The sequence below is a fragment of the Cyprinus carpio genome, unplaced genomic scaffold (genome assembly GCF_018340385.1).
Source record: "Cyprinus carpio isolate SPL01 unplaced genomic scaffold, ASM1834038v1 S000006696, whole genome shotgun sequence".
NCBI lineage: Eukaryota > Metazoa > Chordata > Actinopteri > Cypriniformes > Cyprinidae > Cyprinus > Cyprinus carpio.
The window spans coordinates 436,120-452,764 of record NW_024879308.1 but is presented as its reverse complement, the minus strand read 5'-3'; the positions used below and the strand labels follow the sequence as shown (position 1 = coordinate 452,764).

Below are 16,645 nucleotides of genomic sequence, written 5' to 3'. Positions count from 1 at the left end.
TCTACCGCACCCTTCATTCGTAGTGTTGTCTGTTCAGTGTTGTGGCAATAGAACACACTAGGTCGTATGAGGGTTCAGGTTTTTGTACATGCAGGAGCTTTCAAAGGTGCCATCATTTAGACTGCCAACAGCTACTCCATTGTGAAGCACTGATAAAGACAAATGATCACGGAATGTAAAAAAATCTCTTTATTTTTATCCCCCCGAATATGTAAACCTGAAGAGTTCATCCACACTTTTCCACCTCTGCTCTTGTTGTGGCTTTTCTGGCTCTGATTTGCATTTAAATTTTGCATTTAAAGTCGACTTAAATTGCTGTTAGCAACCTACTTTCATAATGTGATGCATTTTATCCATCCCAAATTAACTGGATGGTAAAAAGAGAGTTACACAGGTTACAGTCTATAATCACAACCTAAAGGACAAGCTCAACACCTGTAGATATTCTACAGGATTTACACTGATCAACACAAGTAGGATTTACACTACTTGATTGCGACAATGCTTTCCTGGGCCCAGCAGCAATTTTTGCAATAAGTGTAAATAGTAATTATGCTATCTATATTGTTATAAATAGTATAACTTATATTGGCAGATACTATTTGCATTTCAGTATTTTTGTACATTAACAAGATGCAATAATAAATGATTGTTTATAGCTTGGCAGAAGGCAGATTTGAATCTGGGTCGATCGCATCAAAAGCCAGTTCTGAGATTCTTACTCTCTACTGCCTACTCCACTAAATACATTGAACCAAAAGTGTCTTTTTTTTAATTTTGAGAGTGTACCAGACATTGGTGGGTGGAGCTAGTGTAAATAGCATTTGCCAACAAGTGTAAAGACTATTTGCACTATAAAAACAGTGTAAAAAAAAAAGTATCTTCCCCTCGCTTGGGTCCCAAGTGCGCATGGGCCCCTGGGCTGTGCCCATAATGCCCATTGGAAATTCCATGTAAGCAATGTAAGGAGAAAAAGGAAAGTCACTTTAGAGGATAAGCACTGTATTAGATTTTGTTTAAAGATTATTGAAAAAAAAAGTAAATAAGAAGTAAATTCAATTAAATTAAATTTATTAGAAACAAATCCATCATTAAACGTTTTCAAACTGTTGCTTCCGGCTTAAAGGGATACTCCACCCTAAAATGAAAATTGTGTCATTAATCACTTAGCCCCATGTCGTTCCAAACCCATAAAAGCTTTGTTCATCTTCGGAACACAATTTAAGATATTTTGGATGAAAACAGGGAGGCTTGTGACTGTCCCATAGACTGCCAAGTAAGTAACACTGTCAAGGTCCAGGAAAGTATGAAAAGCATCGTCAGAATATTCCATCTGCCATCAGTGATTCAACCGTAACGTTATGAAGCGACAAGAATATCTATTGTTTGTGAAGAAAACAAAAATAACGACTTTATTCAACAATTCGTTATTCAACAAACCGTAGCGCCATTTTTTAGAATATCCGCTGAACGCAAGCAGTGTACGCTGTTCTCACAGAGACAGATCTAGATTCAGTGGTAGCAAAGATCAATATATCAAAGAAAATACAGAAGTGATCAGATAGTGCTACGTCCTTAATAACAATGAATGAAATGTTTAGACCCCTACTGATGATTAAATCTAGAGTGTGTCTACCTTTGTGTGTAGGTCCATGCACATGCTGAATCAGGTCAAAAGTGTTTAAAACAGTTATCATTTCTTTTGTAATTTTGTTTTCTGCATTATCTATGTGAATATTAAAATCCCCTGCAATAGCAAAACAGTCAAAGTCTGAGGAAATCATTGATAACATTTCTGTGAACTCTTCAACAAAGGCTGGAGAGTATGTTGGAGGCCTGTAAATAATGATAAACAGAATGCGTGGAGCATTCAAAAGATATTCAAGATATTGATATTCAAAAGACAATTACTGACCAAATCACATTTGCTTGCATTGATAGACATCTTTAAATAGAGCAGCTACACCTGTCCTAACACCTCTCCATCTTCACACCCACAACATTAAGTGATTCGAAGAAGTTGTGGTCATCTTCGCCAGCAAAGGATGAACAACAACCTACAAAAAGTTTATTTTGTTTTGATCCAGATTCTGTAGATATGAAGGTCACATGGTTGAACGTGCCCGTTTTTTTGCGCTCTTTTCTGAAGGTACAGTCCATCCTATTACCCCCTGGGTCATGTTTACACAACACACAATGGATTACATCCATCTCTGACTAAGGCTAAGCCATCTAAGACATGCTCTCAGTGTCCAGCAATTCATACAGTCACAGAATCTATTGCTTCTCTTCCACCTGAGGGAATATTGGCCTTTTTTAGCACCAAACACAGCAAAGAACTGTTTCCAGAGCTTTGCTTCCGCATGCTAAAACTCCCCAATCCTAGCACAAGCAGAGCTTGACCTTTATTTTAATCACATTAATTTTTGACTGCATTGGCCGGTAATTCAGTGTGAGCCATTAAGACCAGCAAAGATCAGACTAGCAAAGAGCATTACCTGCTTATTCCAAAGTATTATGAGAAAGAAACAGGTGTTGGAAGAGGATTTGCCCTCTCTAAAGATAGAACCTTCATGCTTAAATAGAAATGTATGGCTATTTAAATTGCTTAAGTTAAAAACGCTTTTGAAAATAGTTTTACAGTATAGGTCTACTGGCCTACCTTCTATATGAGTTTTTAAAGAGTGAGTAGTGAGTATTAAAAGAAAATGTTTGAATATTGAGAGAAACTCAAGAGACAGTCTTCTAGCATAAGAGAAAGTGTTACAACAATGTTTGTGTGTTTTGTCTGTCTTAGAACCGTGAGGGAGATAAGAAAAGGTCTTAAGACATTAGGAAAGAGGATTATGAATAAAGCCCAAGCACATGAGCATTAACAATCAGCCCCTTCAAGATAAATCACTTTGTTTATTTTACTAAAATAATAATAATAATAACAATAATAATAATAAGCTAAATTGAACTTAAATTTTCTCTAATCAAACATGATTTCTTCTTGAGTTTTAGGTAACAGGATGCATGTCTGCAGTCTTCAGATAAGTCATTTAAATTAGTCATCTGGGGAGTGACTGAGCATGCGAGGACACAGGAAATTAAACCAAGATGTTTAGCGCAAAGTTGAAAACTGAATTTGGTTTGGAAATTCTGAGATGTGAACCCATTTGTGGCTTGGAGATAGCAAAGTCATGTGTTGTCATCTAGACCACCCGTTTTGAATATAACTCTGAACCAAAAACATGTATGAAAGCCCCAGTAAACAATTATCATTAAATGTCATTTTCAACATTCCTTTTACGGCAAATAAACTAAAAATAATATATTTGCATTTTTCCCTAAATTAAGACTTACTGAAATAGTTTTAAAAAGTAAAAACAACATACTGAATTTTAAACCATACAAAAACATTATATCCAGTTGTGTCTAATTAGCAACTAAGTCTCTTACTCTTAAAAATGGCTTGTATATACTTGAAGTATTTAATAACCTAATTTGTGTATGCTGTGTATGCTAATGTGGAGGTCAGAGAAGTGTTAGTGACCTCTCAGTCAAGATCTGCATGTTCAGACCAGCAGGGTTAGAGACATAAGCAGCTGTCTCTAACTGATGCACATTTGAACAAACACACTCTAAAAAATATCTTTTCACACTCTAAAAATTATCATTCATTTTTTTTTCTTATGTGCAAAATAATGTGTAGATCTGCTATGCTGCTGCGGCAGAGCAAGTATCAACACTAGCTACTGCCAATACATCCACAGACATGCTGCCGTGAGCATGTAAGAAACACTGCTGCTGCACATATAACATATATGAAATAACCCCCACATATAACATACATGAAATTACCCCATAGCAGGTCTATACAGGTGGAGCTGGGGAAGGTGGAGGGTTTCTGAAATGCGCTGCAACTGCTACAGTAAGCACTAGCCGAGTATTTGAATGTTGAGTAACAAGCTAATTGGCTACTGATGCGAAAAAATAAAATCAGCTGTGCCATGTGAATAATGATGTGATTATATCAGACTGAGTTAGAAACTATCGGCCTGCACCATCATTACAAAACTTTGTATGATTTTTATTTATAATATAACTAATTTACTAACTGACCAACTACAACTAACTTCAGTGGTTGTTCAGTACTAATGTGTCTTTTTTCTAGAATTCTGCACACCACAGCAGTGACAGAAACTTAAAAAGGTCTGACAGTAGGTCTTACCTTACATTCATGAAGTAGTTGCAGTATGTCAATATTCTTTTGTTCTGTGATCACTTTACTATTGTCCATTCAGCTATGGCAAAGGTATTGATACTACCTGTATTTTAGTAATCATAGATTTCACAGTTAACCATTTGGTGTCAGATTTAAAAAGAGCATAATAGTGATCAAAACACCTTTACATGACATCTGAGAAGAGAGCACAAGCCCTATAACCATCTGTTACAGCAGGCGTGAGGTATGGTGAGAGCCCAGACATCCCAGTCTGATCCTCTCTCTTTCATTATCAGAAAAAAGGATTACACCAGTCACTACTTCTATTAATAACAATATGTTCAACACTGCGTTTCCCATTCAACACCCTTTAAATGAAGCCCTCAAAGGATCACATATAGTGATAATAACTTAATGGTGCTTACATTTTTATATTAATTATACCTACATATTGTTTTAACAAACACTTTTTTCTAATTTACGTTGTCTGGGAAAGAGTTGGGACCATAGTCACTAAAATCAGATCTTTTCAGCTGTGTTTTAGTTACATCATATAAAACAACTAATAGGGACACCTAGTGGCGTGGATGCAGTCCTTCAAAAAGATGATCAGTTACCAATAACATTGTAGATATGTATTATTGTCATGATTAATTTATTCCACAAGCAAAAGGTGTTATTGAATAGAAAATGGGTTTCTCATTGTGAATTTCAGGTAAGTTATGTTTGTTTATCACAAAGGAATGTTAAGTGTAGTGTATTGGTTAGTGCAAATACTGTAGTAACAGCCAACCAGCTGTTTGAAGTACTATATATGCCACGGTCACAAATCCCCCTTGAGAGTACAATGACAATATCCCTCTAACTGCTTTTGAAGAAGCCGTTGTTCTAAAAAAAGTTTGACACCCAGCTCATTCCCTCAAAACCCTGGAAGACTAATGCCAGGAAAACCATTTATGAATTTATTACACCAACAGGAACAATGTGAGCAGGAGTTTTAAAGCTTAGTTTACTTTGATGGCTGTCCATGCTCGTCCTGTTAGGATGAACATGCTGTATGTTATGAAGCTTTAGGAGCAGTTATTATTGTTATTTTGGCCTCATGATTTGGAAAGTGATGCCAAGGTGCAGGACATGCCCTAGATGGATGCATGCTATGTTGGAGGTGGAGCTCTGCACACAGACAAGAGATGCAAGCATATTTTTACAGCAAACCAAATGATCCTGAGGCTGACACTCTCATTCATACATGTACTCCTCAATAGCTAATCCCTCCAAGTCCAATTCTGTGTCTATTTTTATACTTATTGTAGCCAGAAAAAGGCGACTACTAATCAACTAATAGGATTGGGTGCGAAATGAACATTTTATAACGTAGTCTGTGTAAGCCAAAGAGAGGGAGGAGAGTTTGCACTATAAAGGCGGACGAGACAAACTGGGAAACACACTATAGGAAACTAACAACACCAGCTACAGAACGGTGCTCACGTGCAACAGTCAAGAACAAAGTAGAGGACACCTTCCCAAAACCAGGTAAGATCTGGACTGTATCACTGAAAAAAATGAATACACTTTGAGGTGCAAGTGAAGAGTTCAGGACAGCTGTTGATTTGGATTCTGTTTATATGAGATTGTTCAATGTGAAGATTAGCATTTCTGTTTGCTATAGGAAGATCGAAATGTGGCATAGTATTTGTACACTCTCAGCAAAAAAGTACAAAAGCTGTCACTAGGATGGTACCCTTTCAAAAAGGTACACGTGTGCCTTATTACCACCCAAAGGGTGAATGTTAGTACATTTGTAGAATAAATGCATATATTAGTATCTAAATGGTACATTTTAGTACCATTTAAAAGGGTACTGCCCCAGTGACAGCTTTTTTTCTACCTTTTTTTCTGAGAGTGTACTTAATTCCAAAGATAACAAGATTCTATCATGCAGACAAGAGACCAAGGAGCATCAGTTGTTTGCATATTCAAGAATATCCATAGTTGATCATGAGAACAATAATCATCTAAATATGACATATGATACTTAGACTTTGCATGTTGATTGCACTTGAGAAAATATTGTGATTATTGTGTTTTGTAATAATTTCTATAGCACAACAAAAAGTTTAATATTCATTTAATTTTATTACTTTTGAACCACACAAGCAAATTAAATATAGTGTGATTTTTTAAAAAAGCATGATGGATACATTTTGCAGGCCATATAAATGGGTTATATTTCATGTGATTTATTTGTACTCATTTACAAATTAATAGTAATTAATTCAGCTTATTTATTGGGATGCTCATGCTCAGACTTTGAAATATTTATTTTTAAATATTTCCAAAGGCCATGCAGTGCCACATTTTAAAGGAATATAATTTAGCTTCTGTTAAAATATTTTATACACATTTTTATAATATAGTTAGCAAAGTACCACTCTTTTTGCACCCATTTTAATAAATGACATAGTTGACTAAACATATTTCAAACACAGTACTTTAATATTCAAAGTACATGTACAAGTAAAAATATCATTGATGTTTTGGCTCCTTGAGGGTTTGAAACTGTTGGCCTCATTCACAGAGACACATTAGAAACAGATAAGAGCTAATCCTGAGTGTGGCTTCGGTGGAGGATTATGAAGCAGTCTATCGTTATGCTAATCTTCTCTTCTCTGATTAGCCCTAGTAGATTGAAAGCTCAGCAGGACAACATGCAAACATGAATGGTTTTCCAATTCATGTTGCTAAATCAAACGACTGCCCTCTATTGGCACATTTTACACTCCAACCTTTTCACTTCTCATTTCAGAAAGCCCCAGCTGACTTTCCATAACCATGGCAAAGTAAGTTTTTGCATATTCATTTATTCCAAGAAATGTATAAATACTTGAAATATTAGATATTAAGACATTTAAAACATCATAATCAACATTAAAAAGGCATTTAAGCCCATAATTTCTCTGTATCCTAAAGACTATTTAGGATTCTATGACACCTCTCTAGATTAAGCAGCCTTCATGTAATGCTCCTACACCCTGTTCATTAGTAGTATTAAATCTGTAGAAGTCTTTTTGGTCTTCAATCCTTGTGGATTACCAGATTATAAGAAATCCCTTTTAGAGTGGATTTACAGGATTACCACAAGAGTTTAAAAGTAACAGTACAAAGCTTAGCATATGCAGATCACTAATCACTTCATGGAGACTAACATATTAAAAACATGCAAAAGCAGCAGATATAGAACTCTCATAAATGATTATAATATCAAGACTTTATGTTTCTACAGAGTTTACAATGAAGACTAGTGGCAATGGTTCGGTAAGGCTCCTTTTATACTTCTTATACTTCACATTACTTGTCATCTGCTCTCAACCAGGATTGCCAGATCTGAGCAATAAAACTAACCCAGTGACCCTAGCCCAACTCAAAACATGCCACTTCCAATACCTAAAATACATATTTTACAGTCTCTGTTATGAGACTACAATACACACAATTTACACACAATTTTAAATCACTATATAGGCTAGTAGTAATCGTAAAAAACAGTCTGTTTTCATAAAGGACCTCACAGTAGTTCAGTGGTTCCCAGTCAAATATAATTTATGCAACATGTCGAACCTTTGCATTTTATGCAATGTCAAGCTGGGAAAACAACAACCCCGGCAACAGTTTAAAAATAGCCCCATTCCGCAGGATCCAGAAACCGCAGACTTGGCAACCCTACTCTCAACATATTTATAAGACACAAGCACACATGATAATTATCTCAGTAATTATTTATTACAGTTATGCCTTTATTTGGGAAGAAGAGACTTTGTGGACCATGTGGAACGTATTGATCCAGTTTGGTACGTTCTAGGCTACTTTACGATGAAAAAAATATTATTCCCTAACATTGTGGGAAGCTTTTACTTTTAAGTTTTTTTTTATTAAATGTATATATGTATATCTATACACACACTTCATTTTTCTAGTTCAAAAGACTTGTAATTTCCCTCTCAGATGGGGTGCTCAAGATTGATCCTTCAGCTCTTAACGGAAGGAAAGGTATGATTTCATGTAATACACTGTCATTATGAAAATGTGTCACTAATTTAGACACTTCATCTAATGTATTTAATTTTTTAGTGTGGGTACAGCTTGCATGTGCCTTCCGCTATGGCAGAGAGGATCTGGATGTGATTGGAGTTTCCTTCAGAAAAGACATCTGGATAAAGCGCATTCAGATGTATCCCTTTGAGGGAACCAAGCCCCCAAACACACCAATCCAGGATGCGCTTTTGAAGAAAGTTGGAGACCAAGGACATCCCTTCACTTTTGATGTAAATTCACAATTATGCATTAAGCATTGAGAAAACAATCAAGAAACACAAAACATCCTTCATTTGTGTGTCTCTTGTTCTGTCTCAGATTCCAGTACATCTCCCATGCTCAGTGTCCCTTCAGCCAGCACCAGAGGATGCCGGGAAGGTACAGTAGCAGAAATACATGCACATACACAAATAACTCACAAACAACAAAAAATTGTTTTTTCTAATATGTACATGTTTACTCTTACAGCCTTGCGGGGTGACTATGAAGTCAAAGCCTATATTGCAAATGAAGAAGACGAGACAGATGAAAAAGTTGAAAAGAAGTATGTACTGCTCCATTTTAACATAAAGATACTCTCAGACACAATTAGTAAATTTTTATTCTAATTACAATATTTCTACCAATAATAGGGACACTTGTCGTTTGATTATACGTAAAATCCAATATGCACCAAATGAGCTAGCAGCAGGACCCAAAACCGATCTCAACAAACAGTTTATCACTGCAGACAAACCAATTCACGTGGAGGCCTCCATGGAGAAAGAGGTACAGTGTTTTAAATGCCTGTTGTAGATCATTTATGAAATTGGGATGTTTTCAACATATGCAGTTCTATGTCTCTGCATTCACTGTTCACTGTTGATTTCTCACCCTTCAGCTCTACTATCATGGAGATCCCATCATCAAAGTGAAAGTGAATAATGAGACCAGTAAAGTAGTGAAGAAAATCAAAATCAGCAGTAAGTATTTTTTATTATTCATTTTAATGAACCAAAACAGCCAGTATTCATCCACTTACACTATGTTAAAGTGATATATACAATTTTTACATATATACAATCAGCAAAAAAATAAATATATATAGAAACCCTTATAGAATTTGTAATGGTTTTAATGGTTATAATGGGAATTGTATTGGATTTAATGGAAATTTTAATGGTCCCTTTTGGTCTCTATTAGTAATTTGTTTCCTTCTATTGATGGCATGTTAAGACTATTAAATCCTAATGGAATAAGACCCAAAAAACACTGACAGATCAATGTAATAAAACCAGCCCCAAGGTCAATTTCACAGGAAAACCACAAACTTGGCATCATTTTAATGGCTTATAGTTTATAGATTGTAATGTGGTATTTGTAGTGGAAATCATTAGAAGTTCTGTTATGGTTTCTATTGCTCTGCAAAATGCTTTCTGCCTAAGGTTAACTTAGCCTATATATGCCACGTTTCTGTATTAGTGTAGCCTAATACTACATTATTTAGCAAAGCCAAATGTATCTCAGTATCGTTATACATTTCGTTTTCTTGAATATGTTGCATAAGGGGGTTGTTGATGGACAATGGGGTCGGTTTTAAGCTCGTGTTTGTTTTGGTCTGAGATGCAGTGGATCCCGTGCGACATCTAGTGGTTAAAAACCCGTATATAGAACCTTTAAGAACGATCATTAACTGCTTTTAAGTAGAAAGAAGTTTATGTTTTTCCCACAATGATCCAAAATAAACTTTAGCTCATTGTGTGTTTCAGTTCACCAAATTACAGATGTACTGCTGTACTCATCGGACAAATACCACAAATGTGTCCTGAATGAAGAATTTGGGTGAGTGCAAAAGAACATCACATCAAAGTTGTGAATTTGACTGAGAATTTTTTTTTTGTATAATTTTTGTAGCACATTTAATAAATAATGTCAAACTGTTCAGTCAAATAATATAATAATTGGTACACATTTTTTCATGTTTAAAAAAAAAAACAAGTTTGATTTTGATTGTTCTTGAGAGGGTGAACAAACCCCTTTTGTAACAGGGACCAAATTAATGCAAACTCCACCTTGAGAAGGAATATAGAGTCACCCTCTGCTGCCAGTAACAAAGAGAAAACGTGGTCTTGCATTGGATGGCAAAGCTGAAGATGAAGACACCAACCTGGCTTCTTCAACAATGTCAGTTAATCTTTATTACAACATGAATATATATCCTTTAATAGGTAGTTGGAAAATGTAAAAGTCATCTTTCGGGGCACATGCAACACTTACATCTCGTGTATTTTTATCTGAGTACGAAAAAATTCAAAATACATTTACTAATATAAAAAATGCACAGGCAGATAAACAATGTGGTACTTATCTGAATCTCTCTATCTCTTTGCCCGTCTGCTACCCAACATGGATAAACAAATGCAGGCCTTGTTGTTTCCTACAAAAATTAAGGTTACCCTCATGATGGGAGGTGGTCTCTTGGGAAGCCTAACATTAAGGTTAGCATCTTTACATTTCATCCCAATGTCTCAGTGAAGAGACATTACCTCCTTCTTTCTCTGATGACATTTCCTCTGCTATTAAAAGACACATTCCCTTGATAATGCCCCGGACACTACTACTTAACAAAGAACAGTCTGCTTAGTTACCTTGTCATTAAACAACAGTGAAAATAAATCCAGCAGCACATGCTGTGATGTGATTTACCATTGTGAGCAGTGAAAGGACTCAAGACATGTTTATCTTCTGTACACAGTGATATTACCAGCTGAACTCCCCCTGGTTCTGATGTCACCTAAACCAGCAGGTAAGGTTTTTGGTTTCTGTTCTTTTATATTTGGGGCCTTGGTTGTGTAATGTATATACAGATCAGTTGTACATGGATAGTTCTGTATTTGTGACATAACTTATTTAAAATTTCAAATAATACACAATACCCTGGTTTATAAAGTGGCACTGCTATGAAAACATTCTAAAAAGCATAATTTTTCTTGTCTTCTAACTGCATCCTTGTGCATTTGCAAATTGAGCAGAAGTGTAAGTATCAATGTAAACTTGTTTCCCATGTTGAGAAAGAAACATTTTTAAACTTTTGTTTTCATTTTGAATCTTAGACTTTGAGGCTTTAACTAAAATTTTTTTTTTTTTTTTTCATATCATCCAGGACTGATATCAGCCTTGAATAGAATACAGCCAGTGATGGAGAGGAGCAAGTCAGAAGGAGAGACACTCAGGAATAGATGCAGATTCCAAACAACCTCATTTCATGAGCCATAGACTATAGACCCTAGCTGCAAATATCTGTAAAAGAAATTAGCTGTATAATGTTAAACATGGGCTAAAAGCCTTGTTGTACACTAAGATGAACCCCACTGACACTGAAACCAAGCTTGGTCTGATGCTGATGTTGTAATGTTTATTACTTCTGCCTTATCATGGGATCTCAGATTAATAATGTTTCAATTTCTTCTCGTGTGTGAATGTAAAATATAAAGGAGTAATGAACAACTTTAAATGTATTATAGTTATATTAAATTGTATTTTGTTTTTGATTTTTTTCTTTCTTTCTGTGGTGATGGTGGAATATAATAACATTGGACTGTTATTTGGACCACTACCAAAGGCTTTCCTCATCATTTATCATGACTTTATATAAATATGCAGGGGAGCAGTGAAGCACTTAATTATTATTATTATTATCATCATCCTAAAAGTATTACTGCACTATAATAGTAAATTATACATATTGTTAGAAACACATATATACCACATAGAGCCTATATAAACTTCTGATTTCAGATCAAATCTTAAGTATTGTTAAAAAGTGGTGTTATGAAAATATTAAATCCCATATCTCCTAAACAGATTAAAGCAGTGAGTGTCGCGCTCGTTGTGGTGATAACCTGAAATAACAATGCATGAATGAATGAAATGAATGAATGACATGAACTGAATGCATGACTCTTTCCTGGTTGCAAGCAGTGAATTAGCTTTAGATGCAGAGTCGATTTGCTGCATATTCGCCTGTGCGTCTAAATTCACACTCAAGGTCACCTAAACAGACATGCTGTATGACGAAGGTAAGCTTCACTTAGTGTTATGATATGCATTCATGTACATCGTAGCGTAGTTCACTTTAAAAGCGCATAAGCATGTCCGAGCTGCGATGAAGACTGGTTATGTTACTGCGTCACTTTCAGTTTAATAAATCCCATTGAAACTACTGGTTAGCTTAACCATAAGGGAAAATAACAAACGTGGCTCCGAAGTGCATGTTTGGACCGAACTGCTGCGGTTGTGCTATTGAAAACACAATTATGTGCGAGAAAGTGTTTGCTGTAAATCTGCAAGACAGACTGTTGCGAAGTCTGTGACATTAGGCTACTCATGTTTGGTCAAATTATCATGAGTAAAATATGCTGGGCAATACAGATCAGGAGAGTATTGTTTTGTTTAAAGTTTGTTACGCAAACCACTCCGCGTAACCACTCAGCATCTGACTCTATACTTAAATAGCAATTGCGTGATTGTTATAAGCATTAGCTAGTTGTGTACATATTTTGTTCTGCATCGGGTTGTATTATAATTTTATTGGGCCGTGTGAACTTCCCAGCATACACTGCGCGCATTACGTTGTTTCCGGTTAGCTACTGGCTACCGTCAGACACCGGGATGATCAAAACCTCATTCAACGGGCCCGCGTGTTTTTAAGTAACAACCCGCTGGTCTTACGTTATTGGAACTGTAATATTGATGATTACCGTCAGCAGTACGAGAGTGACAAGCAGTGGTCCGCTAGACGTCAGTTCTTGTGAAACACATTGAGGGAGTACGAGGGAAATGCTCTTGATAAGCTGCTGGCCCTGTCGATGGTGTGGGTTAACCATGTTTTCCTGGGATGCAGGTGGGAATTTGATTTTATAGGACGTGAGAACTATTTTTGGCGGGAGTTTGAGTGAATAATTATATCACAAATGTCCTGGTCAAGTTTATTTTCTGTGCATCTTAATTGCAAAGTTATACATTAGTAATGTCAACCAAAGCATGTTGTTAATATTATGACTGTTCTTTTTTTGGGGGGGGGGGCAGGTATGGCTCCCAATTGATGCACAAGGTGCTTGAGATGGCAGAAGGGATTGATGTTGGCAAAAATGCCCGCATATGAACTAGTACCAAACGTTTGAAGCAAAAAAGAGGCTATATTCATCTGATGGAAGTAAGTCTATCAATGCTTTAAGTCAATCTTATCTGTCTGTTGATCGATCGATTGGTCAGTCTTCCCTATCCATCTGCCTATGCATATATCACAGCATTGAAAAGTTAATCTGTAGGTGTTTTGCATCAAATATATAAAATGTAAATATTTTATTCAGCGTTTAACAAAATAACATTGAGTAATCATTTGCGTGTAAATTGCTATTTTAATCATATTTTATTTTATAATCTCAGGTGAAGAGCCCTATGAGGAAGATGCCTTTGCCAAAAATTACATCCAGACCTCGATTTGAACCTGTACACTTTGTAAGTGGCGAAAACAGTGGCAGTCAAATTGGAGAAACTGACGAAAAAGAAAACGAGAAGGGAGCGCAGGAGGGGTGTGATAAATGGACGTAAGACAAAGGTTAACCAGATCATCAGCCCATATAATGGAAACACATGGAAACGGCCTCCTCTTCCCCTCCTCAGGCTGCCTTGAGATGCGGAGATATGGTTATGATTCGTGGCCTGAGCACAAGCAAGTAACGAGGACGTTGGCCGACTCAGGCGGCACAAGTGGGCTTGGCTATGGCAGCAGAGGGTCCACCCCGAACTTCATGGGCAAGGTGCAACAGGAGTACACCGCTAGATATATGAGGTGGCATACCAGCAGACATTCCGACTCATTCTCACAGGCAGGCCGAGCTGATGAATACGGAAGTGCTGGACGGTCTGGAGCCTGGGATAGCGGACGGCGTGGACTGGGATTTGGACATCAGGATAGGCCGACGTCCAGCAAGGCTTTCAGCAGGGTATAACGATGGGTCCAAGCAGCAGGCGGCTTCTGGCCTTCTCCCAACACCCCTCACTGCCGTCTTCTATCCCCTGCATCAAACAATTGACGAAAAACTGAGGCTGATTACCAGAGTATCATCATGGCTGTTTTAATTACCTTGAAGAATCCTGCATTCATGAGTGGACCTGACATGCCAAACTACAATTTCATACTCAGCCGCAGCATTCAGGCTTGCAAGACGAACCCAGAGTACATCTATGTTAATTTAAGAGATATTCCACCCGCTGACCTTCCTAAAAACAGAAAAGTACCCTCTGAAGGATATGCATGTAAAGAACTGAGGTGTCAGTCTGTGTACCTTGCCACAGGGTACTCTGGGAGCAAAAAAAACGGTGCCAGAGACCGAGCGTCAGAACAAGCCGTCAAGCTGTTCATGAGGCCAGTGGAAATTCGTGTTCTGCAACGGCTGTACAAGCATACTTATGTTAATGACATGGTGGTGTGCCAGGTTAACACTCCAAACCCAGTCCTTCCCCCACCTCTTCGCAACCCTGAGGACAAGCCACTCCCTAGTACCAAAGGGCAGTATGAGCCTGACCGAAGCAAACACTGGACAGAGTTTGTTATCATGGAGAACGCACATGATGCCATCTGTATACTCAACAACTCGGCTGCGTTCAACCGCATGAAAGTTGATTACACTTTTGACCCGTTCCCCAACAGCAGTTTCTGGCTCTGTAGTGTGTACTTACAGGGCGAGCTGGTGGCACAAGCCAGAGGGACCAAGAAGAGCTCAAAACATGCAGCGGCCGCAGAGGCAGCGGTAAGGAAGTTGCGAATGAACCAGGCTGCTCGTCAACCAAGAGCAGCAACAGCAGCCAGAATTTTTCTGGAGGCAACCACACTTCAGACCAGCCTGGTAGTCGCTACGCCCAGCAAAGCAGCAAGAAAGCGCAGCTAGGTGAATTGGTCATCCTTGAAAACTCTGATAACGCTATTTGCATAATAAATGACACTGCTCAATTTAATAAAGTGCTTGCTGACTACAAGTTTACGGTTCTGCCGGACCATCGCTGGAGGTGTGAAGTTTACCTCGATGGTCAGTATGTGGCTGAAGGCATTGGACCCAAAAAGACAGTGAAGCACATTGCAGCAGAGGAGGCCCTCGTCACACTTCGGCGCACACAAGCTGTGGTGAAGTCCAACCTCAGGAAAGAGGGCCACGTGGATGCAATTTCCCCGAAATCAAATCATGGCTCATTCTGGCGAGGAATCCATGCGACAGGAGATCAAGGAGGACAACATCGGTAACCAGCTTCTCCGTAAGATGGGCTGGACGGGTGGTGGTTTGGGTAGAGAAGGAGAGGGTATTGCTGAACCCATCAAGGTCAAAGAGCAGTTTACCAGGGAAGGACTTGGTATGGATATGGACAGGCACAGTAATCAGCTGACTAAGCGTGACATTGAGGAAATAATTCGGAATTATGCGAGTTCAGACCGTCAAGATGACCTGCGCTTCTCCACAGAGCTTAACAATGAAGAGCGCAGGCAGATACACCAAGTATCCCAAAGATACGGGCTGCGCAGCAAATCGTATGGACAGAGCCGACAGCGCTTCCTCGTAGTTAGCCGCAGAGTTCAGAAGGAACAGCTGATTGGTCAGCTATTGCAGGAGGGGCAGGTGGGACGATATGAACTGGTGAAACCACAGCCTTCACAATGACTAGGCTCAACAGGCCTCTGAGAAACCAACAGATGACCATTAATAAAAGCAAAGTGGTGTTACTTTTCCTGTTCATTTGTTTCCGAAGAGTGTAAAATATTTTTTTAAAAAAGCCTGTAATATCTGTCAGTTCTCAATGACTACAGTGTGTACCCTTTTGCCAATCTTTACCATGTATTATTATTGAAAACTGTCCAGATTTGTCATAGGGTGAGCTCAAGACTATATGATGAACACATATCTTACTAACTTAACTTTTTGTCATATCATATATCCTGGTGAAATTATATTTATTGATATGGATGTTAGTAGTGGGGGCCCTTATGGCAGCATGTGCTCTTCTCTGAAATGACATTCCATTTTATGTTTTCACAATGGACAAGATATCATTCACTCAGTCTTTCATCTGTTGTAAGATAAACACTTGAAATATAAAAATATCCTTTAAGTAATTACAAAACAGTATATATTTTTTGTCATATTTGGTTGTTGATTGTAGAATTAAATATTTCTCTCAACCTTAAATCTTTCAACTCCCTGTCTGGCAAATGAAGTTTGCGATTGCGAATACTGTCAACCAGTCTGCTTGTACTGACACATTAAATGTAGTCTGGTCATTGTTCATATTGTAGTCCATTTAATGAAATGT

At 37.7% G+C, this 16,645-nt stretch overlaps 1 long non-coding RNA gene and 2 pseudogenes across 1 annotated transcript; all 3 read left to right on the top strand.

The window, feature by feature from the left end:
- The first annotated feature begins 5,463 nt into the window (after positions 1-5,463).
- On the top strand, positions 5,464-10,925 carry LOC109101488 (annotated as a pseudogene).
- Positions 10,926-11,046: 121 nt separating this feature from the next.
- Positions 11,047-11,625, top strand: LOC122144497. The gene is made up of 3 exons (XR_006159731.1): positions 11,047-11,087; positions 11,314-11,317; positions 11,445-11,625. It is a non-coding gene; the product is annotated as an uncharacterized LOC122144497 (long non-coding RNA).
- Positions 11,626-13,090: 1,465 nt separating this feature from the next.
- LOC122144501 lies at positions 13,091-16,136 on the top strand (annotated as a pseudogene).
- Positions 16,137-16,645: the final 509 nt, after the last annotated feature.